The sequence below is a fragment of the Alligator sinensis genome, unplaced genomic scaffold, assembly GCF_000455745.1.
Source record: "Alligator sinensis unplaced genomic scaffold, ASM45574v1 scaffold1023_1, whole genome shotgun sequence".
Classification (NCBI taxonomy): Eukaryota; Metazoa; Chordata; order Crocodylia; family Alligatoridae; genus Alligator; species Alligator sinensis.
Window position 1 is genome coordinate 227058 of NW_005842373.1, and position 13091 is coordinate 240148.

A 13091-nucleotide genomic window follows, 5' to 3' on the forward strand; every position below is an offset into this window, starting at 1 on the left:
GCCCGGGCCCGGCCCTGGGGCCTCGGGCGGGAAGGGCCGGTAGCCCGGGGGCGGCGGTGGGGCCGGGGCGGCGGCGGCCGCAGACTGCAACGCCGCGGCCGAGGGGGAACCCGCCAGCGCCGCCATCTTGGACCAGAAACCTGGGCAGCCACTTCCGCCTGGCGCGAGGTCTGCCGCTAGTCTCGCGAGAATCCCCCCCTCCCCGACGCCCGCTTCGAAGAGCAAATTGCGCGTCTCAGTCTGTACTAGTGCGCATGTTCGCAAAGCACCACGGGAGATGTAGTTGCTCGCGCCTCCCCCGCGCAGAGCGAAGCGAATAACGCGATAGTGGGCAGCCTTTCAGGCGCGTGTCGAGGGCTTGTTGCGACTCCCCGTGGAGGTGTCGTTAGAACTCTTCTGTTCTCATCTGGCGAAAATACCTAAGTTGCACGAGAGGCTGCATCTCGGGCAGCGCCTTCCCCGGGGCCTGCGTGCAATGTTCCCTCTAAGGAGTAGCGGTCCGTGAGCGCACCGCCTTGCTCCGGCGTGGGACGCTTATCAAAGGGGGCTGGTGTCTGGGGCCTGGAGGCCAGGGGCTGGGGGCTGGGGCTGGAGCTGAGAGGCTGGGGGCCCTCCCCCTTTTGGTGCGGCGTGAGACACTTACCGAAGGTAAGCTCCTCAGCTGGGGCAGGAAGCGGGGCCTGGAGGCTGGGGGCTGGCGCGGGCTCCAGGAAACTGCTCTACTCCCCCACATCAGCTCGGGGAATGAGGAGGCACGTGGTGTCAGAGCTGGGGAGTGGAGCACTTCCCCGGATCTGATGGAGCCTGTCCCCGTCTCCATCTCTGCCTTGCCTTACCTCGGGGAGGAGCCACTGCCTGCCCCGAATGAGGCTCTGTGGGCTTCGGGACACTGCTCCACTCCCCATCATGGCCTTGGGTGGGGCGTGTCCCACAGTGTCCCGGAGCCAGCAGAGCCTCACTCGGGGCAGGCAGTGGCTCCTCCCCGAGGTGAGGCAAGGCAGGGATGGAGGCTGGGGCGAGGGTCTGGCGCGGGCTTCACCAGCTCCAGGGAAGTGCTTCGCTCCCTGGCCCTGATGTGGGGGAGCGGAGCACTTCCCCAGAGCCGGCGGAGCCTGCCCCAGGCTCTGGCCCCAGCCTCTCTTGGTGCGTGGCCTTGAAAAGGCTGTGCGCGGCCACACTTTTAGTTGTGCGCAGCTGTGCACGCGTGCACCTTAGAGGGAACCTTGCTTGTGTGGGTGTGGCACAAGCTGTTGTCCCTCTCACCATTAGGGGTGTCCTGCCATGTCTTATGTAGGATGCTCCCAAACTCCATCAGCAGAGGGAGCATCCAGTTCTGTCCCTGGTGCGCTAGTGACAGGAACAGCTTCGAGTGCTCCCCTGGGCATTCTGGCCTTGCGGGGAGCAGCCAGATTCCTGCCAGTGGTGCGGCAAGTGTCCGGCTCTCCCCCAGGTGCTCCAGCAGTGGGGAGACTGCTTGGACCTGTTTCCAGTGTCCCAGCATGTGTCTCCCCTGTGTCTATTTCTGGGCCTTCTCTTAGGCTGCTGCCTCCAGACTCCAGGCCAATCATTGGGGCTCTTCCAATTGGCACAGTGCCAGATGGCTTTATTGCAGCCCATTCACCATGCCATGGTGCAGAGGTGGGTCAGGCGTGTGCCTGTTACAGTAATTTTTTAAAAATAATTTGTAAGTTACACTTAATAAAGGTATTGGGCAGTAGCTCTCAGCTTTATTGGGATCCTTACCAGGTTTTACTATTGCTATTATTTTTGTTCTCTTAAATAAAGCTGATAATTTTCCAGTTTCCAAAATAGTGGTAACAAACTTCACTAGCCATTGAATAGTTTTTGGGCTACAGAGTTTTAAGAATCCTGGGCATATCTCATTCATGCCTCTGGCTTTACCTTCCTTTATGCACCTCGTGTACAGTAAAAGGTTGGGAGAAGGAAGGGGATGATGCAATGGAGCGTTTCTTTGCTTTTAAATGTAATTTCACTTGTTTTGTCAGAGCCTTAGACAAGGCAACAATATGACTGGCTATTGCTTCCAGTCTAATGTGGATTTTGGGTCTTGAAACTTCAGTGCTTGAGCCCAGTCAGTATAATGGAACCCAGGCCCTTCCTACTTGAATGGGTGAAATTAAGATTTTCCATTGTATGTATTGTTTTTTCTCTTTGAGCCTTGTCCAGAGATTGTAAGAGCTCAGTGGCAGTTGTAGAATCACCATTTTCTTTAAATTCGTTATAAAAATGATTGCTGTCTTCATTCTACCATGGTATGTATTCTTTTTAAAATCCTCTTGGGATACATCTCTTAGCAGCTCCTTTTATTACACTCAGGAATCTCACATAATTTTTTCTTGTGGGTTTTATCCAGCTTATATTCAAATCAGTTTGTTTAGCAAAGGAGATCCAGTCAGTTTTATTAAAGTTCCACCTGGGCTTTGGAATTGATTTGATGATTGGAATTTGAATTCCAACTGTATATAAAATTGGCCTATGATGAGTGTGTGGAAAGTTGTCAAGAACTTTGCGATGTATAGGAGGGCTAGGTTGTTGGGAGCTCTGTGTCATGAACGCCTCATGCTTGCTGAGGCTGGGGGGCATGGCGACTGCTCGCAGGTGGTGGTGGTGTGGCAGCGGTGGGTGGGGATTGCCTGCCAGTGGCCACAGTGATGTTGGCAGCAAGAGCGGGCTGAGCGGGGACCGAACCGCAGGTGGCTGCGGCAGTGTCAGCAGCGGTGAGGGGGAAACAGTGGTGAGCACTGAGTGGCAATTGGCAACTGCCCTCAGAAGCTGCTGGCAGCGGCGGCCTATCTCAGGGGGTGTGTGGCCAATCTTAGGGGGTGCATGTGCACGTGTGTGCACCCCCTATGCATTGCTAATGCTCTGCATCATGAGACACAGATCAGGTATATAGTCTTGTTGCCAGCAGGGTTAAGTGGAAAGTAACGATGTCTTTCATGTCGTAGACTAATACAAGGTCCTCCCCCTCCATCCAATCTAGAACTTTATTCCTATTTTGGTCATTGTGGTGATATCCCCATAAACTGTGTTGACTATTAAAGTCACCTGAGATGATGCTTGGGTGATATAAGGGAGGTAAGGCAAGGGTTGGCCATACAATAGCTGGTGGTTTATGTACATTAATTATTGTCATGTCAGAAATTTGGACTGAGATTATGTAAATGTCTTCAGTGCAGCTTGTTGATGTTATTTTTTAGTGTAAATTGCCACATCATAGGTGGAATGATTAATAGATACAGTTAGCCTGAATCCAGAGACTCTCCCCTTATTTTGTAGCTGATGGTTATTGGCAGTATGAGTTTCTTGAAGGGCAAGGACATCAATGACATTTTCTGCCAAAATTTTGGACAAATATTCATTTTTGGCTCTGCTTATCCCCTCAATATTGAATTGTCAGATGCACAGCGAGTTCCCAATATTATGGGTCTGAAAGCTCTGCAAAGATCTGTTGATGTTTATTTTGTTGACCTTACAGAAGTCTATGCAGAGCCGTAGCATTCTTTCTTCAGGACCGTCACAAGAGGGCTCCGCCACTCACTTAATGACTCCTGAATGATGCCTCAGGCAAGCATTTGGCATACCTCCTCTTTCACTGCTGTCTGTAGTCACTGGAGAATGCACCTCCAATCTTCTCTTACTACCTTGTTGGGGCTTGTCTCTATGTGGTGCTCAATCAGTTGGGTGAACCCAAGTTACCCCGTGAAGACCTTTGGGAACTCCTGCACTACTTGCTTTAGCTTAGACTGCTGGGTCTCAGATAGCAGTGCATCAATGGTCCTGGGGAGGACCTTTCTTGCTCTTCTACCTGGGGCTTGCTGGTCCAGGTAGGATGTCATGAATTAAGCCTCCCTCTCTCTCCACTTCAACATATTAATGTGGTATATCTGATGTGTCTTTCCTTCTAGGCTGCCACACTTCATAGCCCACTGGCCTTCTCTTCTGGATGACCTCACGTGCATGCGTCATGCCCTGTTGCCCAGAATTGACATCAAGAGGCTCCAGGATCCACTGGTCGATCCCAGTCAACTGATTGGCGACCACTGCAATGCGCGAACATTAGAAGGGCCAGCATTCTATCCCAGCATCTAGGATCCTTCCCTATGATTTTTGTGGCAGGCTTGCTGGTAACAGTCCAGCACGTAGGACTCAGAGAAGCTTGATTGTGATTGGTGAAGCATTCCCACCAATCAGGTATCTGCTGGGGAGGGGCTTGCCCTGCCCCTACCAAGGGTGAAGTGAAGAGCTCGGACCTGGTTGAAGACTGCACTCCACCTCATCCCAATTGGTCCATTTACAGTCTGGGGGCGAAGCCTCCAGAGGGAATAAAAGAGAGGCGTACTCAGCATATGGGCAGCTGCGACGAGGGATAGAGAAGAGAGCGGGCAAGGAAGAGCTGGCCAGCAGGGAGGAACAGTTGCCCTGAAGAGCCTGAAGACCTCTTTGCCAGATGAGTGGCAAGTGACCGCCTCCCCAGCCCTGCCACTAGGAGCACGGTGTCGGTGCACAGCTCGGTGCATGGTGCAAGACTCTGGGAGCTGCATGAGGCAGCGTGGGTCTCCAACCCCTGACACGAGGCCAGGCACTCGGTGTATGGCGGGTCTGGGAACAGACCAAGACCCTGGGAGCCCTCAAGGGGCTCAGGTTTCCCACCCCTGGTACAGGCAGTAGGTAGATGGCCGGTGTACAAGCAGTCCAGGAGCGGACCGAGCCCCCCAGAGCTGCACAAGACGGCCAGGGTCTCCAACCCCGAGCAAAAGGATAAAGCCCTTGGTGCACATGATGGTGCACAGGGCCCTGAGCAGGCCAGCAGCCTAGAGGGAGCCCAAGGCAGCTGGGACCTTGGCAAAAGGGGCAGCAACTTGCCCAGGGAGATGAGGACCACCCACCAGGCCCCTGGAGGCATGAGTTACTGGGGAAAGGGATTCCCACAGGGGAGGGGAAATTCACCAAGGGCCAGTGAAGCTGCCCCCCTGTAGGGAAGCCCAGGGAGGAGAAGGCTTCCTGGGTCTAGAGTTTTTTTCGCTTGAGAGCTATTTCAGTTGGGTTGTGGAAGGGTCTGAAGGGCACTGGGGAATCTCCTTCTTGACACTCGAGTGCAGTCACTGCTCCAGAACAGCCTGGGCTCTGGGTGTCCCTGAAAGATGGGGGTTAGTATTGGTTGTTCTTGCGCCTTATATTTTGTATGTTAGCGCCTCATATTTTGTGTATTTGTATTTCATGATTGTGAGCTTATATTTTAGCAGAGTTTAATTTGCCATTATCTTTATTGAAACCCTTATACTCGTTCTTTCGTATTACTTACCTATGTTCTGAGTGGTGGTAAAGAATTATATGTGTATATATATTGCATATAGTTCATGTTGTATATATCTGTTTATATTTATACTATTTCTGTTAGGGTTTATGGTATCAATACATTTGTACATCGTTAAGTTACTGGAGTGTCTTGGTTAGCTCTATAGGGGAAGGAGGGAAACTGTGCTCAGCCTGCAGTTTCTACCCACAGCACACCTGCCCTGCTAACAATCCCCTTCAATTGGAGAAGGGAGTACATACCCGAGTATACCCAGGCTACATTTTCTTTATCATTGCTTTCAAGGTTCCATTGCACCGCTCTACTAATCCATCCATTTGAGGGTGATAAATGGAGATCTGCAGCCTCTTAATGTGCAGTATTTTGCAGACTTCGCAGTACATGAAATGAAATCTATGAGAGCCCATAAACTCAGTTGCCTACATGAAATTAATTTTCCCTCCATTATTTCAAAGCTGAAAAAAATGTTACAGTCGGAACAAAATTTGAATTTATACTGACCTACCTGGATAGCAGATGTATAACAGCCAAAATAATTTCCTATTTCAGACACTAACAAGATGGATACTTAAAAGAACTACGGAGAAAGTTCCAACAAGAATTATTCAGATTGTACAGGAAAATAAATTCGCAAAAGTAACTAAGAAAAATTTTCTGCAGATCCAGTATAGAAACAGAATTGACAGCACCGCATTTGGTATAGACATTACAAATAGATGACTCTAAAGAAATTAGAAAAAAAATCTGCATTTGAGTTGAGAGAAAAATAAAATGATGAAAATGATATGGAGGACTAAAAACTTTCTGCATTTATGGTGGGATTGCCTTATTTCAGAGGAAAACAAATAGATTTTTCAATTCTGATTAAGTTACTTGCAGAACCATCAGTGATTCTATCTATTTACAGTCCAAAAGGGTATTAGTGACATGAGGGTGTGTTGCTAACACAATTACTATAAAGCAGTTCAGTGTATGACAACTTGATTTGAGGAAAGGAGAAACCCCCAGCACTATTGGCATGGAAAAGGGCAGACCGAATTAAATAATTTTTTTCCCCATTTTTGGAATTTGAATAGAACATCTACATAGATAATGCCAAGAAGTTGACCAGCAAAAATGGAACTTTTCAATGGAACAAATAAGGATTAAAAAATAAACGTATTTTTTTTAACACTTATTTAGAAAATTCATGCATGTTAATATGACCAAATAATACATTTAAAACGTGCAACAAAACACAATTCAGATATAACTATTGCACATTAGTAAAAAGTCAATGTGGATTCAGCTTGTCCTAGTTCCACTTCACCTTGTGTAGCATTCATACCTGATGTGTTGGTAACGTACATGTTGCATGTGGTAGGTGTTCAGGTTTAGAGCTGTGACAGGACCAAGCCCCACGGGCATTTGTGACACCCTCTGGTGGCTGTATGGTTCCTGCCCAGCTCAGTCTCTAAGGTAGATCTCTGCTGACTCACCTGCCACACCTTGTCCTTAATAAAGATTAGATAAAGGAGGCTACCCACAGACCTTAGAGTGAGCCTGAGTCTATGAAAATTGCTGCCAGGTCCCTCCCAGGCTCTCCTAGTCTTGATTGGGCACTTAAACTACTTAGGCCCTCTTAATCTGTCTGTGCCCCTCCAGGGCACCTATAGACTCAAAGGCTTAGTGCATGTCAATGCCCCTTCAGGGCACACAGCCTTAAGGGCTCAGTGTGTGCCTTGTCCTCCCCTACACCACGCCCTATGCCTCACAAGTCTTATCTTATCACTCATAGATATTCCTGGCTGTGCTTCCTTCTGGACCTTTGAGAAAAACGTTCTTTATGGTGCATGCGTGCAGGGTCTGGAACAAACTTCCTCCAGAGGTGGTGCAAGCACCTATTCTGGACTCTTTCAAAAAACAGGTGGATATATTGTTACAGGCTAGTTAGGCACTGTGAGGATATTAATTTAGCCACTTGGCTGTTTGGTTTGGGATTGAGGAGGCAGAATTGGGAGTAAAACAATGGCAAATTTATTATAGCTTATACACACACAACAGTTAACAGAAAGATAAATGCAATAAGCAAATAATGCAATATTAAAGAGCTAATAGTAAACAATAACAGATAATAACAGATAAATAGATCAGTCTGTCACAAGCCGGCTAGGCACTGCGAGGGTATCAGCCACTGGTTGTTTAAAACAACAAATAGACAGACATGGGTTGGCAATTTATTGATAATCCCTTAATGCCAGGTGCGCGCCAGGTGATTCCAGCGAAGTCAGTCATTCCCGATTGACGCTGTCTGAAGGATTACCGGAGAAGATCCCTTGATTAGGATCCGATCCTCACTCACACTGGGAGTCCAGAGTCCACGCTTGGAATAGCAGTTTCCGTCCTGTTCCCTCCTTCCTGTTGGTCATTTGACGCACGCACTTTTTATACCTAGTTTTATGCTAATCTGCTGGCCTCAGAACCATTCACAATCTTGTTTTATAGCTATTCCCTATGGGATTAAAAGGTGTTAAAATTATTATAAAAGGTTACTACCCAGACTTGAAAGAACTATTAGGTTAGCTAATTTCACAGCTATAGCTTTGCCTTTGAGGCCTAGTCAGTTCCACAAACAGTTACAAGTTATATTTGCGGGTTACAAAAATACAAGCTTTATATTAGACAAAAGTTCCAAATGCCTCTAAGAAGCACATATTTATTGCTTATTAATTTCTTTGGTTTTGGCCATCACAATATATTTCTTGCTGTAGTCACTTGATCCCAGCTGACTTCCCGCCTATGATGGCGGGGCTGGACCCGATGATCTCATGAGGTCCCTTCCAGCCCCTAATGCCTATGAAATCTATGAAACATCCTTGACGTGAAGTTACTGTCAATATTTTCTTCAGCCGGCCCACTCCTGCAAATATTTAAGTAGTTCCTCTGTGACTTTTGCCGTGTTAATAGCTCTAAGGGGCGCTGCCTCCAGGTACCTCATGGAATAATCTACTACCATCAGGATGTATTGGTACCCAGCTGTGTTCTTAATGAGGGGCCCAACAATGTATACCGCAACCCTCTCGAAGGGCTCTTTAATTAGTGCCTATGGCACCAGAGGAGCTTTCTGGGCCCACCCCTGGCCCTCCAACTGTCATTTGGGGCACAATTTGCCCTCTTGGTGTATCCCTGCCCAAGAGAATCAGGAGCAACCAGTCGCGGGTCTTATCGTTCCCCAGATGACCCACCATCAGAAGCTCATGCACAATCTTCTTTAATGCCCCTGATACATTTTTGGGATAAGCAACTGGGCTACCTCTCCCCACTGGTGTGGTTCCCCAGTCCACCCAGTATAGTATATTGTTTCTACCTTAAACCAGGAGTATGCGTAAGCAAGGTCTGGGTGTAGCACTTTGTCGTTACTACAGGCTATGTTGCCTTCTTCGTTGATCTGGTGAAATGCATCCTCTCTGGTCTGTTCCACCTTTAGCTGACTGCATTCAGTGATCTTACCTATGTCCACCTTTGAGCCCCTGGTGGGCTCTCTGGCTTCAGTAGTTGCCTGCATTCTTCCCCCACCAGGCCTTTGGCTGTCTTCAGGGGAGGCACCCCTGAAAGGAGCGAGGGATGGGGCCTTCTTCCCATCACTTCTGTCACTAGCTCCCAGAACCATGGCAGGTCTCAACCCAGCAACATGGGTATGACAGCCACAGAGCCACACAGACTGGCATGATGTGGTTAGCGTCCAGCTATGGCCATCCGGATCTGCACTTGGTCATAACTCATCAGTATGCCCTGCAGACAGACCAAAGTACAACAGTCCACTACTTGTCCTGGGGTTCCCTGCAATAATCCCTGCTGTACCAGAGTTTGCTCGGATCTGGAATCTGGGAGGGCTGGCACCTGCTGCACTCCCACCTGAGCTTTGGTTATGAAGCAGAGTAGGTGGTGCTCCTCATGCCTCCTTACTCCCTGGGGAATGGCTACAGCCACATTCCATTTCTTCTACAGCCAGGGGTTTGTCCTTACCTCCTGATGACAGTGAAAATAGTAACAGCTTGGCCAGGTTTACACATAAGATCTTTATGACCAAATTGAAATAGTGCATCTTGCACAAAAATGCAAGGTGGCAGCTGGTACCATACAAAATAGAGCAACCTCAATTGGTTTTATTCTCTATGCTAGATTATGCTAAATCATGAAATTGTACAAAGGCCTGACACACTCATCACATGTGTATATCTAAGAAAGCCAGAGAAAAAGGCTGAGCCAGTGAAACTAAAGAAGGCAAGGAAACTACATATATGTTTCAGTTGAACTAGCAACTAAAGACAAAAGACTAAATATGCATTTCAAGAGAAACCTATAAAAGATACAGGAAAGATGCCCTACATGGAACAAATGCACCCTTTGAAACACATTCTCACATTTCTCAAAACAGGTATCCAATGTCTAAGGTGTTACAAATTGTCACAACCCAAAGGGTGTGATTTTTGTTTTTGTATGCTTCGGCACTGCTAAATTGTTCCCGCTAAATTATAGCTTCTTTGCACAGTGGAGTTTTCTGTTGCAAAAGAGAACCCCGGTGCAAGGGAGAATTTCCCGCCAATTTGAAGCTTTCTTTGTAGGGTGCATTTCTTTGTTGCAGCACGGAAATGCTCGTTGCAAAGAGTTCCCGCCATTTGTATGCTAATTCGAGTCCCATTATTGGCCAGTTCTAAATTATGTGTGAAGATCTCTAAGCGCTGCGGATCCTTACGGACCCAGCGCATTTCAAGCAGGCAACAGAAGTCTGATCAGCCTCTAGCCTCTCCCCGTCGCCGATAGATTCCTAGACGTATCCCTCCCTGCACGCAAAAGAACCGGACCCACGAAGACTAGCAAACTTCGTGGGGATGAGTGAGCAGAAGGACCCACGGAGCCTAGCAAACTTCGTGTGAGTTTATTCAGAGCTCTTTCGGACGAGTACTTTCTTCGGTTGACACGACGGGCTCGCGTGTTTAGAGCCCTCAGCCGGATTGGGCTAGAGTTCACGAGTTTAGAACTCTTGTCCGCCTCTCTTCTTTCCTGTCTGTAACCGCAACTCAAGCAAGTTTTCCAGCCTATACCACTGCCATCTCGGTGTAAGTAAACAATCTTTAAAACTACCGCTAAGCGTTTGTGCCTAATTCCAGCTCGTTGCCCTCCCTCTCCGATCCAGTGTGCCTGGGCTGCTGGCCACAGCACGCGTGCAGCACGAAAAAGGGCTCGGGTCACTCCCGGCCCGCACACAGATATCTCAACCATTCAGTGTATGTCTGGAATTTTGTAACCAGAGCATCACTGGTAGTACAAGCTATTGCAAATTTGCCCATTGATAAACAAATAACCAAAGACTGGTTAGGTAACCGATGCCTCTAAGCATCATGTTTGACCGCTCAAGGCCCATCACATTTAATTGCTGAGCTAATCAGTAGCTGTGAGAAACACAAGTCTTCACACCTGAACAAATCCCAAAACAGGATCCAGGCAATTTAACAACTGTAATATGATGGTCACCCTTTTCTTCCCTGTTTTGTTAGCCTCTAATCAGCCATCCATCAAGGAAAAATGCGTTGGAGCTATACAATTAAACAGTATAAGAACTAAGCAAATTTGCCAGGAAGGTGTGCACTCCAGGAGAAAGAGAAAAAGATCACTGCAACATTGCACCCAGCTTAACCAGCAAAAGATACTGCTCGGTGAAGGCTGCAAGACTGGACCAGCTTCCTCCACCTGCACTGGTGAGAAAACACTACTGAAGCTAAATATATATTAGGACTTTATGTGTAGTAGCTCGTCTTATTGGGAAGGAGTATTTTCTGTTATTTAGTTTTATAGCTTGCTTGTAGTATTGTTATTAAAGCCTTTCTGCTATTAATCAACCAGGTGTGTCAGTTTTTAAAGCACTTGGTTTAAAAACCCCACTTTTTAAGTGGAACACTTCTTGCACCTTCCATCGCTTTGATGGGTCCTGCTTTCTCTGGCTCACCCCAGGGGCAACTTTGGGCAAAGTGCCTGATGTAACCACAGGCTGGGCTAGGGTCGTCCAGTGTTGGTAGATTCCTCACCATCCCCCTTTTCTGCTCTGCTTGCTCCCCCCTAACCTGGTTGCTGTGGCTCTCATTCCTGACTCAGCTCTATTTCAGCCATGGCAGTCTTCTGGAAGCTTGATTGCTCTGTTGAGAGTCTGGGGTCGGGGTCTTCACATTCAGATTTTAACCCTGCCTTTCAGGTCCCATATGAATTGCTCCTAACTATTCATTCTAGTATCTCCTTTGGCGCTCTCTCCCTGGGGTGGAGTCATTTATTGACTTCGTCCCAGAGGAGATGGCTCAGCCTGGGGTGAGGGGCTCAGGGCCCTTTCTGGCTCTAAACCACTGCCTATGTGTCTTCTCTGGCACTTCTAGTCTCTGCAATATCACCACTTTCACTTTTATCATAATTATCTGTGTCTTCTCTAGGCAGGGTCCAATAGGCAACTTGGGCCTCCCTTATCAGTAGCATGCCTAAATGGCAGGCCCATATCTGCTTCTCCCACTGTGAGTTCATGGCCACCCTTTCAAAGGTCTCCAAGAATGCCTCTTGATCAGTCTCCTGCATCAAGTGCATGAGCGCACTCAAGTAGGGACCACCAGCATTATAGGTAACTGCTCTCATCATCACTTTCTGGTTCTCAAGCACCAGTGTCTATAAAGTCTTTGCCAGGTAGAATTGCAGGTGCATCATGTCATTGATTTTGGCCTTTTGTTTTTGTGCCTCAAGCCCCACTGCAGCTGGCCTGGGAGCCACCTGATGCCACGTGTGTTCCGCAGCTGGGTTGAGCCTTGCCCCTTGCCCACCCGATGGTGGGACCTACGTGCCATCGGGTCCCAGCCCAGCCAGGTACTGGATTTGGCTCATCCAGGGGCATGTGGTGGGGGGGGTTCCCACTGCTGTGCACACCCCAGTGGAGGCTCGGGGGCAAGTGCCCCCCATCTGGTGCAAGGTGGAGGTAGCTGCTGCGGGCTTTCGTGGGGCTGTGCACAGTGGCGGGAGACCCTTCTGGATGAGCAGATCATCCTAACACTTGGCTGGCCCAGGGCCCAACACCACGTGCATCCTGCTGCTGGGCGGCCAGGGGGCAAGGCTCAGCCCAGTAGAAAGACATGTGGCGCTGGGCTGCTCCTGGGCCACCTGAAGCAGGGTTTGGGGCACAAATTCCAATTTGCAGTGACAGGTGTCTCCACCCTGTGCACAGATCTGGGGGACACATGCTTCCTCCAAATACAGGGCAGCATGGGCAGCTGCAACAGGAGTGGGGAGGAGCGTGCATGCAGCAGTGAGGGAGGGAGTGGGGCTGAGGCTGGTGCTGCACAGCTAGACATGGGGGGCATGTGCCCCAAGATCTGCATGCGGGGTGATGGCAGGCTGCTGCTGCGGGCTGGGTCGGGCTGTGCTCAGGGAGGGTGGCAGTGGTGGAGCTATGAGGGAGGTTACACCACCTGAAAATTTGCTGTAGCCCCCCCAACCCCTTCCAACACTGCAATCCCCAACCCTGAGCACAGTGTGACCCAACCCCCTGCTGGGAAGAGCCTGGTGCTGCCCCAGCCCAGCCTGCAGTAGCAGCCCACCCTCCCCTGTGCGCAGATCCCAGGCACATGTCCCCCATGTGCTCCTGGGATGCATTTCATGCCCCCTCCCCACATGCCCCAGATGAGCCACTCACAGCTCCATCTCACGCCCCACCTCTGCTGTGTAGACCCTGCCCCAGCCCTAG

The 13091-nt window shown here is 49.1% G+C and overlaps 1 long non-coding RNA gene across 1 annotated transcript; it reads left to right on the plus strand.

The window, feature by feature from the left end:
• Positions 1–267: 267 nt before the first annotated feature.
• LOC106722498 lies at positions 268–5908 on the plus strand. Its single transcript, XR_001358498.1, has 2 exons — positions 268–497; positions 3930–5908. It is a non-coding gene; the product is annotated as an uncharacterized LOC106722498 (long non-coding RNA).
• The last annotated feature ends 7183 nt before the right edge of the window (positions 5909–13091 follow it).